The following is a 16181-nucleotide window of genomic DNA, read 5'->3' as shown; positions in this document are numbered from 1 at the left end:
CATTGTAGTGAGGGCCTACAGATGAGCAGACCGTATGAAACATTGGAGGTGAAATCTGAGGGTGAGCGAACCCCATAAAACATTGTAGTGAGGGCCTGAAGGTGAGCAAACCCCACAAAACTTTGTAGTGAGAGCCTACAGCTGAGTAGACGTATGAAACATTGGAGGTAAGAGCCTGCAGTTGAGCAGACCGTATGAAATATTGGAGGTGAGGGCCTACAGGTGAGCGAACCCCATAAAACATTGTAGTAAGGGACTACCATTGAGCAGACCATATGAAACATTTGAGGTTAGGGCCTGAAGGTGAGCAAACCCCATAAAACATTGTAGTGAGGGCCTACAGGTGAGCAGACCGTGTGAAACATTGGAGGTGAGGGCCTACAGGTGAGCAGACCATATGAAACATTAGAGTGAGGGCCTACAGGTGAGCAGACTGTATGAAACTTTGTACTGAGGGCATATATACTGTATAGAACAGGAGGAGGATGAGTAAACAAGATTCAAACATAAACCCTTTTTTGGAGGTGAAAAGATTCAGGTGAAAAATCTGAATCTTGTGGATTGAGTACATTGTAAAGCATACATTTAAATTGTATGTTTGTTTCTCATTAGCTTAGCGTTCCTCTGGTGGAGTGGAGAAGTCAGGGGCAATTCAGGCCATGTTCATTTTTATCTGAGTCAACCTGTCAGCATTGACTGTGGACAAGCGGATATGCTTATCTGTTATGATGCCACCAGCAGCACTAAATACACGCTCAGACAAACCGCTGGCGGCAGGGCAGGCCAACACCTCCAAGGTATACAGCGCAAGTTCATGCCACGTGTCCAGCTTGGACACCCAGTAGCTGTAGTGCACTGAGGGATCATTTAGGATGCTGACACGGTCTGCTATGTATTCCTTCACCATTTTCCAAAACTTTTCCCTCCTTGTACCACTAGGCTGCGCTTCAGGGTGAGGGTTGCTGTCAGGGTGTCATGAAAGTGTCCCATGCCTTGGAGAGTGTTGCCCTGCCTTTGTTAGTACTGCTGTGTGTTCCCATTGTCTCCCTTCCCCGGTTGCCTAAGGAAGTACGGACTCTGCCGCCAGAGTTGTTAGATGGAAAATTCCGGAGCAATCTCTCAACAAGTACCTTCTGTTATTGCACCATTTTACTCGTCCTCTCCACCACAGGAATGAAAGATGAGAAGTTTTCTATGTAGCGGGGCTCGAGAAGGGTGAACACCCAGTAATCCGTGTTATCTAAAATGCGTATAACGCGAGGGTCGCGGGTAAGGCAGCCTAACATGAATTCAGCCATGTGTGCCAGAGTACCAACAGGCAAGATGTCGACATCAGGATGACTCTCCATCTCCTCTTCCTCGACCTCCTCTTCGGCCCATCCACGCTGAACAGATGGAATTAAAGTTACATGGGTACTAGCCTCAGAAGCAGAGGCAACAGTTTCCATCTCCTCCTCCTCCTACTACTTTTCACAATCCAATTCGTGCTGAGAAGATGAACTGTTGGTGGTCTGGGTATCACCCTGTGAGATGTCCTCCCCCAGTTCCTCATCTGCCACATTCAGAGCTTCGTCCGCAGAGCTAGCGTCCCTGGCCACCAGCACTTGTCCATGTGTCCGTGGTTAAGTGGACCTTCCCAGTAACTGCATTGGTCAGGGCACGGGTGATGTTCTGGGACACAAGCTGGTGTAAGGCGGGCACGGCACACCGTGAAAAATAGTGGCGGCTGGGAACTGCGTACCAAGGGAACGCTGCCGACATCAGGTTGTGGAAGGCCTCAGTGTCCACAAGCCCATATGGCAACATTTCAAGGGCCAGTAATTTTGAAAGTTGGCAATTAAGTGCTATGGCCTGTGGGTGGGTATTTGCACTTGCGTTCAAATGACTGTGGTATGGACATTTGGACGCTGCACTGGGACAGGGAAGCGGATGTTGTTGCTGCTGGTTCATTCGAAGGTCCAGGTGCAGGGCGAGAGGCATCCGGGACTGCGTTTTGGTCAGGGGAGTGTACAGCACATAACACAGGGGAAGAGGAGGCAGTGGTGTGACCCGCAGACGCAGATTGTGGACCCAGGCGTTCGGCCCACTTAGTATGGTGCTTGGATGACAAGTGGCTGATCATGCTGGTGGTGGTGAGGTTGCTAGTGTTCATGCCTCGGCTCATTTTGGTACAGCACAAGTTGCAAACTACCACTCTTTTGTCCTCTGCACTTTCCTTAATAAAGCGCCATACTGCGGAACACCTACCCATTGCTAAGGTTGATTTACGCATAGGGGTGATCAGTGTAACGGTTGCGGGCCTGTTTGGTGTGGGCTGACTTCTCCCTTTTGCAACCCCACTGCCTCTTCCAGCCTGTTGCTGTGCTGCGGATCCCTCCCCCTCTGTACTGCTGTCCTCGCTCAGCTTTTCACCTTCCCCTGTTGGGTCAATGACCTCATCGTCCAACACCTCCTCTTCCACTTCCTCACTCTGATCATCCTCCTGTCTTGACCTAACCACAACCTCAGTGATTGACAACTGTGTCTCATCGTCATCCACCTCGTGAACTAATGATTGACGTTTACCACCGTCATTTTCTTGAGACTGTGAAGGCTCAAGAGGTTCGGAATCAGGGCACAATATCTCAGGTCCCTCTTCAAGCATTCTGGCTGTGAGGGCCAAATCTAATAGTGGAGCTGAAAAGAGCTCCTGGGAATATCCGAGTATGGGATCACTCTTTTGGCAGGCCTCTCCATGGTGGGAGGAAGCATGATCTGAGCGAGGAGTTGGCTGACCAGACTCTTGGCTACAGAGACTGGACTTGGTGAAAGAGAGGGTGGTGCTTAGCCGACTGGAAGCATTATCGTCAGCAAGCCAACCAACCAACTGTTCGCACTGGTCTGACTTGGACAATGTTGTCTTGCGCCGCCTAGCTAAGTTGGACATGAAGCTGGGTATGGTTTTATTATTTTTTATTTTTATTTTTTTTGTGCACTGGCAGCAGGCACAGTTTCATTGCGCCCAGTACCACGAACTCTGCCTGAACCATCAGCATAATGCCCACTTCCCCGTCCTTTAGTGCTGGCCTTCTTCATATTTATGGATTTTTTACTGGTTGTGACGCAGTTTTTTTTACTGTCCACAAAAGACAGTTTTCAGATACAGGGCAGTATATGACACAGAACAGCAGAGATTTTGGAAAGTATTTTAGCCACACATTATTGTAATCTGCAGTACAGACACTGTTTTATGATGTTGTTTATATTTATGACTATATTATCCCCAATATATGGGCCTGGAGCGCACAGAGGGTATAGAAATGCAATGCACTGTGATTAACGTTTTAAACCACAGACAAGAAAACTGGGTTCTGATTTAGTGAAATCTGTATATATACAGATTTTCACTTTTTCCCAATATATGGGATTGAAGCACTGATACGGTATAGAAATGCAATGCGCTGTGATAAACGGTTTCTGCCACAGACAAGAAAACTGTGTTCGAAATTAGTGAAATTTGTATATATATTGATTTTCACTTTTTCCCAATATATGGGATTGAAGCACTGATACGGTATAGAAATGCAATGCGCTGAAATAAACGGTTTCTACCGTAGACAACAAAACTGTGTGCAGATTCAGTGGAATTTGTATATACTGCATATTGATTTTCACTATATCCCAATATGTGACCCTGAAGTGCACAGACGGTATTCTAATGCAGAGCACTGAGATTAATGGGTTAAACAGCTGACAGCAAAAATGTGGTCAGATTCTGGGACAAAAAAAATATTGTTTTCACTGATATTCTTCCTATCTATGCCCCTGATACACAGAAGGTATTGCACAGATGTCAAAAGTAACTGCAGACACCTTCTATTAAGATGGCCAATGAAGCAATTTTTTTGGGTAAACTTTTGCAATTTAAATTGCTGCCAACGCACACAGTATTTCTTAAAAGGACTTTTGGGTCTTTGAAACGTCTTGAGAAAGAGTTTTTTGCAATCACTATCTCCCTACACTGGAAAAACAAAGGGTAGGAGCCTTACAGGGGGGTGATCAATGACAGGGGGGTGATCAGGGAGTCTATATGGGGTGATCACCCCCCTGTCATTGATCACCCCCCTGTAAGGCTCCATTCAGATGTCCGTATGTGTTTTGCGGCTCCGCGGATCCGTGGATCCGCAAAACACATATGGACGTCTGAATGGAGCCTTACAGGGGGGTGATCAATGACAGGGGGGTGATCAGGGAGTGACGGAGGGGTGTAGTGGTGTTTGGTGCTACTTACAGAGCTGCCTGTGTCCTCTGGTGGTCGATCCAAGAAAAAGGGACCACCAGAGGACCAGGTAGCAGGTATATTAGACGCTGTTATTAAAACAGCGTCTAATATACCTTTTTGGGGTTACAAAAATCGCATCTACAGCCTGCAAGCGAATGATCGCCGCTGGCAGGCTGTAGATCTACTCATTTACCTCCCGATCCTGTGAACGCGCGCTCCTGTGTGCGCGCGTTCACAGGAAATCTTGCTTCCTGCGAGAGGACGCGCCGATGCGTCCAGGAGGAATAACCCGGCCGCCTGCAGGACGCAATCCTGCGTTAGGCGGTCGGGAGGTGGTTAATTGCCAGTCCAGGTTTTTGGCAGCACCTGGATGTCATTAAATTGACAGCTTGGCTCAGCAGCAGGTTCTCTGTGTTGGGATCTGAGGCTTGGTGCCAGGTTAGAGGTCTGAGACCCATGGGTCTATGAAACAGGCCCCCTAAAGCCTGCCGTGAACTGCTGGAGGCAGAACTGACATTAAGATAACTTATTTTATATGAACTTTCCAATTTGTGCGAAGTAACACTAAGATGTACTTTCCATTGTGTGTGAAGTAAACACCAAGACTGCAAAGTAACACAATGTTTTGTGCATTTGCCTCTTGTGAATAAACACTGAAGTTTTGCATTAGGAATTGTCTTTTGCCTCTGTAGTGCGTCCGCTTACCCTATCTAGCGAAACCCCACAATAAATATATATATATATATATATATAAACAAAAAGAATTACACGGCACATCCAGGGCATAAAATCAGAATACTTTTATTCACCAGGCAGCGACATTACATTTCGGTCCACTTGCTGGAACCTTTCTCAAGCATTAGCAAAGTGCAACAGTGTCATGTGCATAATTATAACGATAATTACAAAAATTGCTGCACACCGTTTTATATACAAACAATAGAGCTAAGAAATGGGGTCATTCTAGATAAAAGTGGTACAATACCGACTATAAATGAGTATAAATGAATAATGGAAGCTCTTAGCGCACGTACGTGTCATTTATACTAGGTATTGTACCACTTTTATCTAGAATGACCCCCATTTCTTAGCTCTATTGTTTGTATATATAACTGTGTGCAGCCATTTTGTTTTTTGTAATTATGTTTGCTTCATGGATATGCACCTGTGATCCTGAAGGTTTTAGTCTAAATTTTCTTGCAATATATTGGGGGTGGCACCCCTTTTAGACTGGACACGCCCATCTACCTGGGACTTCTGAGCAGAGTACATTTGTAGCTGGTTCCTACACTGTCCGGAACATTGTAGGCTTAAGTCCAAAGTGAGGCAGTATCTTTATTGATAGGGACCCATCTTTGGCAGCCACCTTGACGCCAGGTAGGTGGGTCCGACACGTACGTGCGCTAAGAGCTTCCATTATTCATTTATACTCATTTATAGTCGGTATTGTACCACTTTTATCTAGAATGACCCCCATTTCATAGCTCTATTGTTTGTATATATAACGGTGTGCAGCCATTTTGTTTTTTGTAATTATGTTTGCTTCATGGATATGCACCTGTGATTCTGAAGGTTTTAGTCTAAATTTTCTTGTAATTATAACGGTATACATCATTAATCACCAATCAATATAATTAAACAAATCAAACCTAAAAATGACTAAAAATGTCTGTACAAATTGTGTTTTTACATATTTTCCATACACGACAATGTGCAAACATTTATATACATTTTAGTGAAAACATGTACATATTAAAATCAATATTTTGTATCACTCTATAGTATTATCAAACAAATTTAATTAACCCCTATCATAATTGTAATCTACATAACACCTTTGACCAAATACATAAAATACCTTAGTGCAGGTGCATATAATAAAACCATTCGAGAGGACGGCCATAGATTCGGCGAAGATCCGGTCCGCATGGATACTGGTGTGTGGGATTTCTCAATGCTATTGCCCCAAATCATTCGAATAGATACGTCCTGTTTCCGGGTATCAAGGTCACATGATTGCGAGTCAAACCCCGTGATCGTAACTCCGACCACGTGATCACACTCCCGAACATGCGAACCTTTCCCGCGAAATGTATACTGCGTTCCACAGAGAAAAGAGTTGTAGAACACAAGCCTCAACATGATAATAGAAAGAACGTGGGGCCGATCCAGATAGAGGCACATTCGATCAAAGGAAAATAATGTGTAGATATAAAAAAATATATATATTCAAAGGTGGTAATATATGTATTAGCCATGTGAAGGGGACAGTCAGTCCTATATACCGCTAAAATTTGACACAGAAATATAACGGGTACCCAGGGACCCGACTAATATGTATGTTGTATAAAAATTAACATATAAAGCGGGACAATCACCCACTGATCACACCGTGTATCCAACCTGGACACCAAGTATACTGACCGTGGCTGATTAAATCCCCAATGCATATAAAGCAATATTGTTGGACATGTGTTAGGGGTGTGCTGACGATTACGTGCATACATTTAAGGATGCACCATGAATTCTCAGTACAAGGTAATATCCAATTTTGTACACCATCAATCTTACGGAGACTCCAAATATGTTGGGCGATCATCTCACCAGACGACACATTGGAAACCCACAGATGCCACTGGATTAGTCTAGAGAAGCAATCCACTTTCTTGATGCTCACATAACAGTGATAGACAATTATTTAGTTACTGAACTCTATTCAAAACCAACGGGTAGAAACACATTGTTATGTTATAACAGTGCACACCCGAGGTCCATGGTAAAATCATTGCCACTAAGCCAGTATTTGCATGCCAAATGTATGGTAAGTAGTGATCAAAAACTAGATGGCACACTTAACAAAATGTCCCAAGCCTTCCAAGACAGGGGGTTTCCCTCAGCCTTGTTGAAGGAACATTTAAATGTAGTGAACAAAAAAATCACGTGTTGACCTGCTACAGAAAAAAACAGATAAAAAAAACAACAAAAGAGGATTCCCCTGGTAACGACGTATACAGAAGACAGTATGCACAATAAACAGTTTATCACTAAACATTGGCCCATTTTAAGAAGTGGACATGGGGACATAGAAGAATTCAGGGTCCCCCCGCTAATGTCATACAAAAGAGCTAAAAACCTGAAGGACAAATTAGTTTGCACAGATATAGGCCCACAGAAGGTACGGGAACAAAGTTTCTTTCGAAGTCAAAAAATTGGGTGAACTGTAGGTATATGAAAAAGGGGGAAAAAAAATTCAAACATTACCTCACCTGTGATTCGACATTCATTGCTTATGTATTGTGCTGTCCATGCAATATGTTGTACATATGAGAGACCTCCCTAGATTTCAAAACTAGAATTAACCAGCATAGATACACCTTTTGAAAAAAACGTATGGACCTTCCTGTATAAAAACATTTTGTGGATTTTGAACATAAGGAGGGAGATTTAAGATGTATTGTTTCGATAAGCTTCTGCAATGTCACAAGATTTATTTCCATCCAGTGTTGCATCATTTGTTCACCAAGATCTTGCATTGATGATGGTAGAGCATGACTGCTGCGCAAAGCCTTCTCCAGCACATCCCAAAGATTCTCAATGGGATTTAGGTCTGGACTCTGTAGTGCCCAATCTATGTGTGAAAATTATGTATCATGCTCCCTGAACCACTCTTTCTCAATTTGAGCCCGATGAATCCTGACATTGTCATCTTGGAATATGCCCATGCCATCAGGGAAGAAAACATCCATTAATGGAATAACCTGGTCATTCAGTATGTTCAGGTAGTCAGCTGACCTCATTCTTGGAGCACATACTGTTGCTGAACCTAGACCTGACCAACTGCAGCAACCCCAGATCATAGTACTGCCCCACAGGCTTGTACAGTAGGCACTAAGCATGATGGGTGCATCACTTCATCTGTCTCTCTCCTTACCCTGATGCGTCCATCACTGTGGAACAGGGTAAATCTGGACCCATCAGACCACATGACTTTTCATTGCTCCAGAGTCCAATCTCTATCCTCCCTAGCAAATTGAAGCCTTTTTTTCTGGTTTGCCTCACTGATTAATGGTATTCTTACAGCTACACAGCTGTTCAGTCCCAATCCCTTGAGCTCCCTTCACATTGTGCATGTGTAAATGCTTATTACTTCACTATTAAACATAGCCCTGAGCTCTACTGTTGTTTTTCTTCGATTTGATTTCACCAAACGTTTAAGTGATTACCACCTTTGAATATATATATTTTTTTACATCTACACATTATTTTTCTTTGATCGAATGTGCCTCCATCTGGATAGGCCCCACGTTCTTTCTATTATCATGTTGATGTTTGCGTTCCACGTCTCTGTTCTCTGTGGAAAGCAGTATACATCTCGCGGGAAAGGTTTTCATGTTCGGGGGTGCGATCACGTGGTTGGAGTTACGATCACGGCTGTTGACTTGCGATCATGTGACCTTGATACCCGGAAACATGACGTATCTATTTGAATGATTTGGTGAATGCGCATTGAGAAATCTCACACGCCAATATCCACGCGGATCGGATCTTCGCCGAATCTATGGCTGTCTTCTCGAATGGTTTTATTATATGCACCTGCACTAAGGTATTTTATGCATTTGGTCACTGGTGTTTTGTAGATTACAATTATGATAGTGGTTAATGAAATTGTTTGATAATACTATAGAGTGATACAAAATATTAGTTTTAATATGTACATGTTTTCACTGAAATGTATATGAATGTTTGCACATATTCGTAGTAACATAGTAACATAGTACATAAGGCCGAAAAAAGACATTTGTCCATCCAGTTCGGCCTGTCATCCTGCAAGTTGATCCAGAGGAAGGCAAAAAAAAAAACTGTGAGGTAGAAGCCAATTTTCCCCACTTTACGGGAATAAAAATTTCCTTCCCAATCAGGCAATCAGAATAACTCCCCGGATCAACGACCCCTCTCTAGTAGCTATAGCCTGTAATATTACACTCCAGAAATACATCCAGGCCCCTCTTGAATTCCTTTATTGTACTCACCATCACCACCTCCTCAGGCAGAGAGTTCTATAGTCTCACTGCTCTTACAGTAAAGAATCCTCTTCTATGTTTGTGTACAAACCTTCTTTCCTCCAGACGCAGAGGATGTCCCCTCGTCACAGTCACAGTCATGTATGGAAAATATGTAAAAACACAATTTGTACTGACATTTTTTGTCATTTTTAGGTTTGATTTGTTTAATTATATTGATTAGTCATTAATTATGTATACCGTTATAAATATGCACATGGCACTGTTGCACTTTATTAATGCTTGAGAAAGGTCGCTGCCTGGTGAAAAAAAGGAAACTATTCTGATTTTACACCCTGGATGTGCCGTGGAATTCTTTTCGTTTATTGATTATTTGGAGGGGGAACGCCCCCACAGCTGCTTGCACTTTTTATATCTACACATTGAAACTGCTGTGCTACCCAGTATTATTGTATGTCTATATATATATATATATATATATATATTTATATAGATATAAAAAATGAGGCAGCACAGGGGGTTCAATCAGTAGAAGGGTGCACGGCCCAAAGGATAAGCAGTCCTTGTATACAAAATATCAAAAATAGGCAGCACTTAGGGATGAGCGAACTCGAACTGTATAGTTCGGGTTCGTACCGAATTTTGGGGTGTCCGTGACACGGACCCGAACCCGGACATTTTCGTAAAAGTCCGGGTTCGGGTTCGGTGTTCGTCGCTTTCTTCGCGCTTTTGTGACGCTTTCTTGGCGCTTTTTGAAAGGCTGCAAAGCAGCCAATCAACAAGCGTCATACTACTTGCCCCAAGAGGCCATCACAGCCATGCCTACTATTGGCATGGCTGTGATTGGCCAGAGCACCATGTGACCCAGCCTCTATTTAAGCTGGAGTCACATAGCGCCGCCCGTCACTCTGCTCTGATTAGCGTAGGGAGAGGTTGCGGCTGCGACAGTAGGGCGAGATTAGGCAGATTAACTCCTCCAAAGGACTTGATTAACTGATCGATCTGCAGCTGTGGATCATTGAGCTGCTGATCCTCAATTGCTCACTGTTTTTAGGCTGCCCAGACCGTTTGTCAGTCACATTTTTCTGGGGTGATCGGCGGCCATTTTGTGTCTTGTGGTGCGCCAGCACAAGCTGCGACCAAGTGCATTTAACCCTCAATGGTGTGGTTGTTTTTTGGCTAAAGCCTACATCAGGGTGAAGCTGTCACACCAAGTGCATTTAACCAGCAATAGTCTGTTCATTTTTTGGCCATATACAAAATCAGGGGCAAGCTGCGCCTGTCACCAAGTGCATTTAACCCTCAATGGTGTGGTTGTTTTTTGGCTAAAGCCTACATCAGGGTGAAGCTGTCACACCAAGTGCATTTAACCAGCAATAGTCTGTTCATTTTTTGGCCATATACTAAATCAGGGGCAAGCTGCGCCTGTCACCAAGTGCATTTAACCCTCAATGGTGTGGTTGTTTTTTGGCTAAAGCCTACATCAGGGTGAAGCTGTCACACCAAGTGCATTTAACCAGCAATAGTCTGTTTATTTTTTGGCCATATCCCAGTCTAATTCTGTCACTAAATCCATACCGGTCACCCAGCGCCTAAATACTAGGCCTCAAATTTATATCCCGCTAAATCTGTCCTTAGTGCTGTAGCTGGGCGAGTTATTTAGTGTCCGTTCAAGCACATTTCTTGTTCTGGGTTAAAATACAATTCCCAATTTAGCAATTTCATAATTTAGTGGTTTCTGCTATATCAGAGCTATTTGAAATCTATCCCTAAAAGGGTATATAATATTCAAGGTGCACATTGGGTCATTCAGAATAACTTCACACACACCCGCTACTGTGTATTTCCAAGTCTAATTCTGGCACTAAACCCATACCTGTCACCCAGCGCCTAAATACTAGGCCTCAAATTTATATCCAGCTAAATCTGTCCCTAGTGCTGTAGCTGGGCGAGTTATTTAGTGTCCGTTCAAGCACATTTCTTGTTCTGGGTTGAAATACAATTCCCAATTTAGCAATTTCATAATTTAGTGGTTTCTGCTATATCAGAGCTATTTGAAATCTATCCCTAAAAGGGTATATAATATTCAAGGTGCACATTGGGTCATTCAGAATAACTTCACACACACCCGCTACTGTGTATTTCCAAGTCTAATTCTGGCACTAAACCCATACCTGTCACCCAGCGCCTAAATACTAGGCCTCAAATTTATATCCCGCTAAATCTGTCCTTAGTGCTGTAGCTGGGCGAGTTATTTAGTGTCCGTTCAAGCACATTTCTTGTTCTGGGTTGAAATACAATTCCCAATTTAGCAATTTCATAATTTAGTGGTTTCTGCTATATCAGAGCTATTTGAAATCTATCCCTAAAAGGGTATATAATATTCAAGGTGCACATTGGGTCATTCAGAATAACTTCACACACACCCGCTACTGTGTATTTCCAAGTCTAATTCTGGCACTAAACCCATACCTGTCACCCAGCGCCTAAATACTAGGCCTCAAATTTATATCCCGCTAAATCTGTCCTTAGTGCTGTAGCTGGGCGAGTTATTTAGTGTCCGTTCAAGCACATTTCTTGTTCTGGGTTGAAATACAATTCCCAATTTAGCAATTTCATAATTTAGTGGTTTCTGCTATATCAGAGCTATTTGAAATCTATCCCTAAAAGGGTATATAATATTCAAGGTGCACATTGGGTCATTCAGAATAACTTCACACACACCCGCTACTGTGTATTTCCAAGTCTAATTCTGGCACTAAACCCATACCTGTCACCCAGCGCCTAAATACTAGGCCTCAAATTTATATCCCGCTAAATCTGTCCTTAGTGCTGTAGCTGGGCGAGTTATTTAGTGTCCGTTCAAGCACATTTCTTGTTCTGGGTTGAAATACAATTCCCAATTTAGCAATTTCATAATTTAGTGGTTTCTGCTATATCAGAGCTATTTGAAATCTATCCCTAAAAGGGTATATAATATTCAAGGTGCACATTGGGTCATTCAGAATAACTTCACACACACCCGCTACTGTGTATTTCCAAGTCTAATTCTGGCACTAAACCCATACCTGACACCCAGCGCCTAAATACTAGGCCTCAAATTTATATCCCGCTAAATCTGTCCTTAGTGCTGTAGCTGGGCGAGTTATTTAGTGTCCGTTCAAGCACATTTCTTGTTCTGGGTTGAAATACAATTCCCAATTTAGCAATTTCATAATTTAGTGGTTTCTGCTATATCAGAGCTATTTGAAATCTATCCCTAAAAGGGTATATAATATTCAAGGTGCACATTGGGTCATTCAGAATAACTTCACACACACCCGCTACTGTGTATTTCCAAGTCTAATTCTGGCACTAAACCCATACCTGTCACCCAGCGCCTAAATACTAGGCCTCAAATTTATATCCCGCTAAATCTGTCCTTAGTGCTGTAGCTGGGCGAGTTATTTAGTGTCCGTTCAAGCACATTTCTTGTTCTGGGTTGAAATACAATTCCCAATTTAGCAATTTCATAATTTAGTGGTTTCTGCTATATCAGAGCTATTTGAAATCTATCCCTAAAAGGGTATATAATATTCAAGGTGCACATTGGGTCATTCAGAATAACTTCACACACACCCGCTACTGTGTATTTCCAAGTCTAATTCTGGCACTAAACCCATACCTGTCACCCAGCGCCTAAATACTAGGCCTCAAATTTATATCCCGCTAAATCTGTCCTTAGTGCTGTAGCTGGGCGAGTTATTTAGTGTCCGTTCAAGCACATTTCTTGTTCTGGGTTGAAATACAATTCCCAATTTAGCAATTTCATAATTTAGTGGTTTCTGCTATATCAGAGCTATTTGAAATCTATCCCTAAAAGGGTATATAATATTCAAGGTGCACATTGGGTCATTCAGAATAACTTCACACACACCCGCTACTGTGTATTTCCAAGTCTAATTCTGGCACTAAACCCATACCTGTCACCCAGCGCCTAAATACTAGGCCTCAAATTTATATCCCGCTAAATCTGTCCTTAGTGCTGTAGCTGGGCGAGTTATTTAGTGTCCGTTCAAGCACATTTCTTGTTCTGGGTTGAAATACAATTCCCAATTTAGCAATTTCATAATTTAGTGGTTTCTGCTATATCAGAGCTATTTGAAATCTATCCCTAAAAGGGTATATAATATTCAAGGTGCACATTGGGTCATTCAGAATAACTTCACACACACCCGCTACTGTGTATTTCCAAGTCTAATTCTGGCACTAAACCCATACCTGTCACCCAGCGCCTAAATACTAGGCCTCAAATTTATATCCAGCTAAATCTGTCCTAGTGCTGTAGCTGGGCGAGTTATTTAGTGTCCGTTCAAGCACATTTCTTGTTCTGGGTTGAAATACAATTCCCAATTTAGCAATTTCATAATTTAGTGGTTTCTGCTATATCAGAGCTATTTGAAATCTATCCCTAAAAGGGTATATAATATTCAAGGTGCACATTGGGTCATTCAGAATAACTTCACACACACCCGCTACTGTGTATTTCCAAGTCTAATTCTGGCACTAAACCCATACCTGTCACCCAGCGCCTAAATACTAGGCCTCAAATTTATATCCCGCTAAATCTGTCCTTAGTGCTGTAGCTGGGCGAGTTATTTAGTGTCCGTTCAAGCACATTTCTTGTTCTGGGTTGAAATACAATTCCCAATTTAGCAATTTCATAATTTAGTGGTTTCTGCTATATCAGAGCTATTTGAAATCTATCCCTAAAAGGGTATATAATATTCAAGGTGCACATTGGGTCATTCAGAATAACTTCACACACACCCGCTACTGTGTATTTCCAAGTCTAATTCTGGCACTAAACCCATACCTGTCACCCAGCGCCTAAATACTAGGCCTCAAATTTATATCCCGCTAAATCTGTCCTTAGTGCTGTAGCTGGGCGAGTTATTTAGTGTCCGTTCAAGCACATTTCTTGTTCTGGGTTGAAATACAATTCCCAATTTAGCAATTTCATAATTTAGTGGTTTCTGCTATATCAGAGCTATTTGAAATCTATCCCTAAAAGGGTATATAATATTCAAGGTGCACATTGGGTCATTCAGAATAACTTCACACACACCCGCTACTGTGTATTTCCAAGTCTAATTCTGGCACTAAACCCATACCTGTCACCCAGCGCCTAAATACTAGGCCTCAAATTTATATCCCGCTAAATCTGTCCTTAGTGCTGTAGCTGGGCGAGTTATTTAGTGTCCGTTCAAGCACATTTCTTGTTCTGGGTTGAAATACAATTCCCAATTTAGCAATTTCATAATTTAGTGGTTTCTGCTATATCAGAGCTATTTGAAATCTATCCCTAAAAGGGTATATAATATTCAAGGTGCACATTGGGTCATTCAGAATAACTTCACACACACCCGCTACTGTGTATTTCCAAGTCTAATTCTGGCACTAAACCCATACCTGTCACCCAGCGCCTAAATACTAGGCCTCAAATTTATATCCCGCTAAATCTGTCCTTAGTGCTGTAGCTGGGCGAGTTATTTAGTGTCCGTTCAAGCACATTTCTTGTTCTGGGTTGAAATACAATTCCCAATTTAGCAATTTCATAATTTAGTGGTTTCTGCTATATCAGAGCTATTTGAAATCTATCCCTAAAAGGGTATATAATATTCAAGGTGCACATTGGGTCATTCAGAATAACTTCACACACACCCGCTACTGTGTATTTCCAAGTCTAATTCTGGCACTAAACCCATACCTGTCACCCAGCGCCTAAATACTAGGCCTCAAATTTATATCCCGCTAAATCTGTCCTTAGTGCTGTAGCTGGGCGAGTTATTTAGTGTCCGTTCAAGCACATTTCTTGTTCTGGGTTGAAATACAATTCCCAATTTAGCAATTTCATAATTTAGTGGTTTCTGCTATATCAGAGCTATTTGAAATCTATCCCTAAAAGGGTATATAATATTCAAGGTGCACATTGGGTCATTCAGAATAACTTCACACACACCCGCTACTGTGTATTTCCAAGTCTAATTCTGGCACTAAACCCATACCTGTCACCCAGCGCCTAAATACTAGGCCTCAAATTTATATCCCGCTAAATCTGTCCCTTAGTGCTGTAGCTGGGCGAGTTATTTAGTGTCCGTTCAAGCACATTTCTTGTTCTGGGTTGAAATACAATTCCCAATTTAGCAATTTCATAATTTAGTGGTTTCTGCTATATCAGAGCTATTTGAAATCTATCCCTAAAAGGGTATATAATATTCAAGGTGCACATTGGGTCATTCAGAATAACTTCACACACACCCGCTACTGTGTATTTCCAAGTCTAATTCTGGCACTAAACCCATACCTGTCACCCAGCGCCTAAATACTAGGCCTCAAATTTATATCCCGCTAAATCTGTCCTTAGTGCTGTAGCTGGGCGAGTTATTTAGTGTCCGTTCAAGCACATTTCTTGTTCTGGGTTGAAATACAATTCCCAATTTAGCAATTTCATAATTTAGTGGTTTCTGCTATATCAGAGCTATTTGAAATCTATCCCTAAAAGGGTATATAATATTCAAGGTGCACATTGGGTCATTCAGAATAACTTCACACACACCCGCTACTGTGTATTTCCAAGTCTAATTCTGGCACTAAACCCATACCTGTCACCCAGCGCCTAAATACTAGGCCTCAAATTTATATCCCGCTAAATCTGTCCTTAGTGCTGTAGCTGGGCGAGTTATTTAGTGTCCGTTCAAGCACATTTCTTGTTCTGGGTTGAAATACAATTCCCAATTTAGCAATTTCATAATTTAGTGGTTTCTGCTATATCAGAGCTATTTGAAATCTATCCCTAAAAGGGTATATAATATTCAAGGTGCACATTGGGTCATTCAGAATAACTTCACACACACCCG

This window comes from Bufo gargarizans, chromosome 2, assembly GCF_014858855.1.
Source record: "Bufo gargarizans isolate SCDJY-AF-19 chromosome 2, ASM1485885v1, whole genome shotgun sequence".
Classification (NCBI taxonomy): Eukaryota; Metazoa; Chordata; class Amphibia; order Anura; family Bufonidae; genus Bufo; species Bufo gargarizans.
This window is presented reverse-complemented; position numbering follows the sequence as displayed.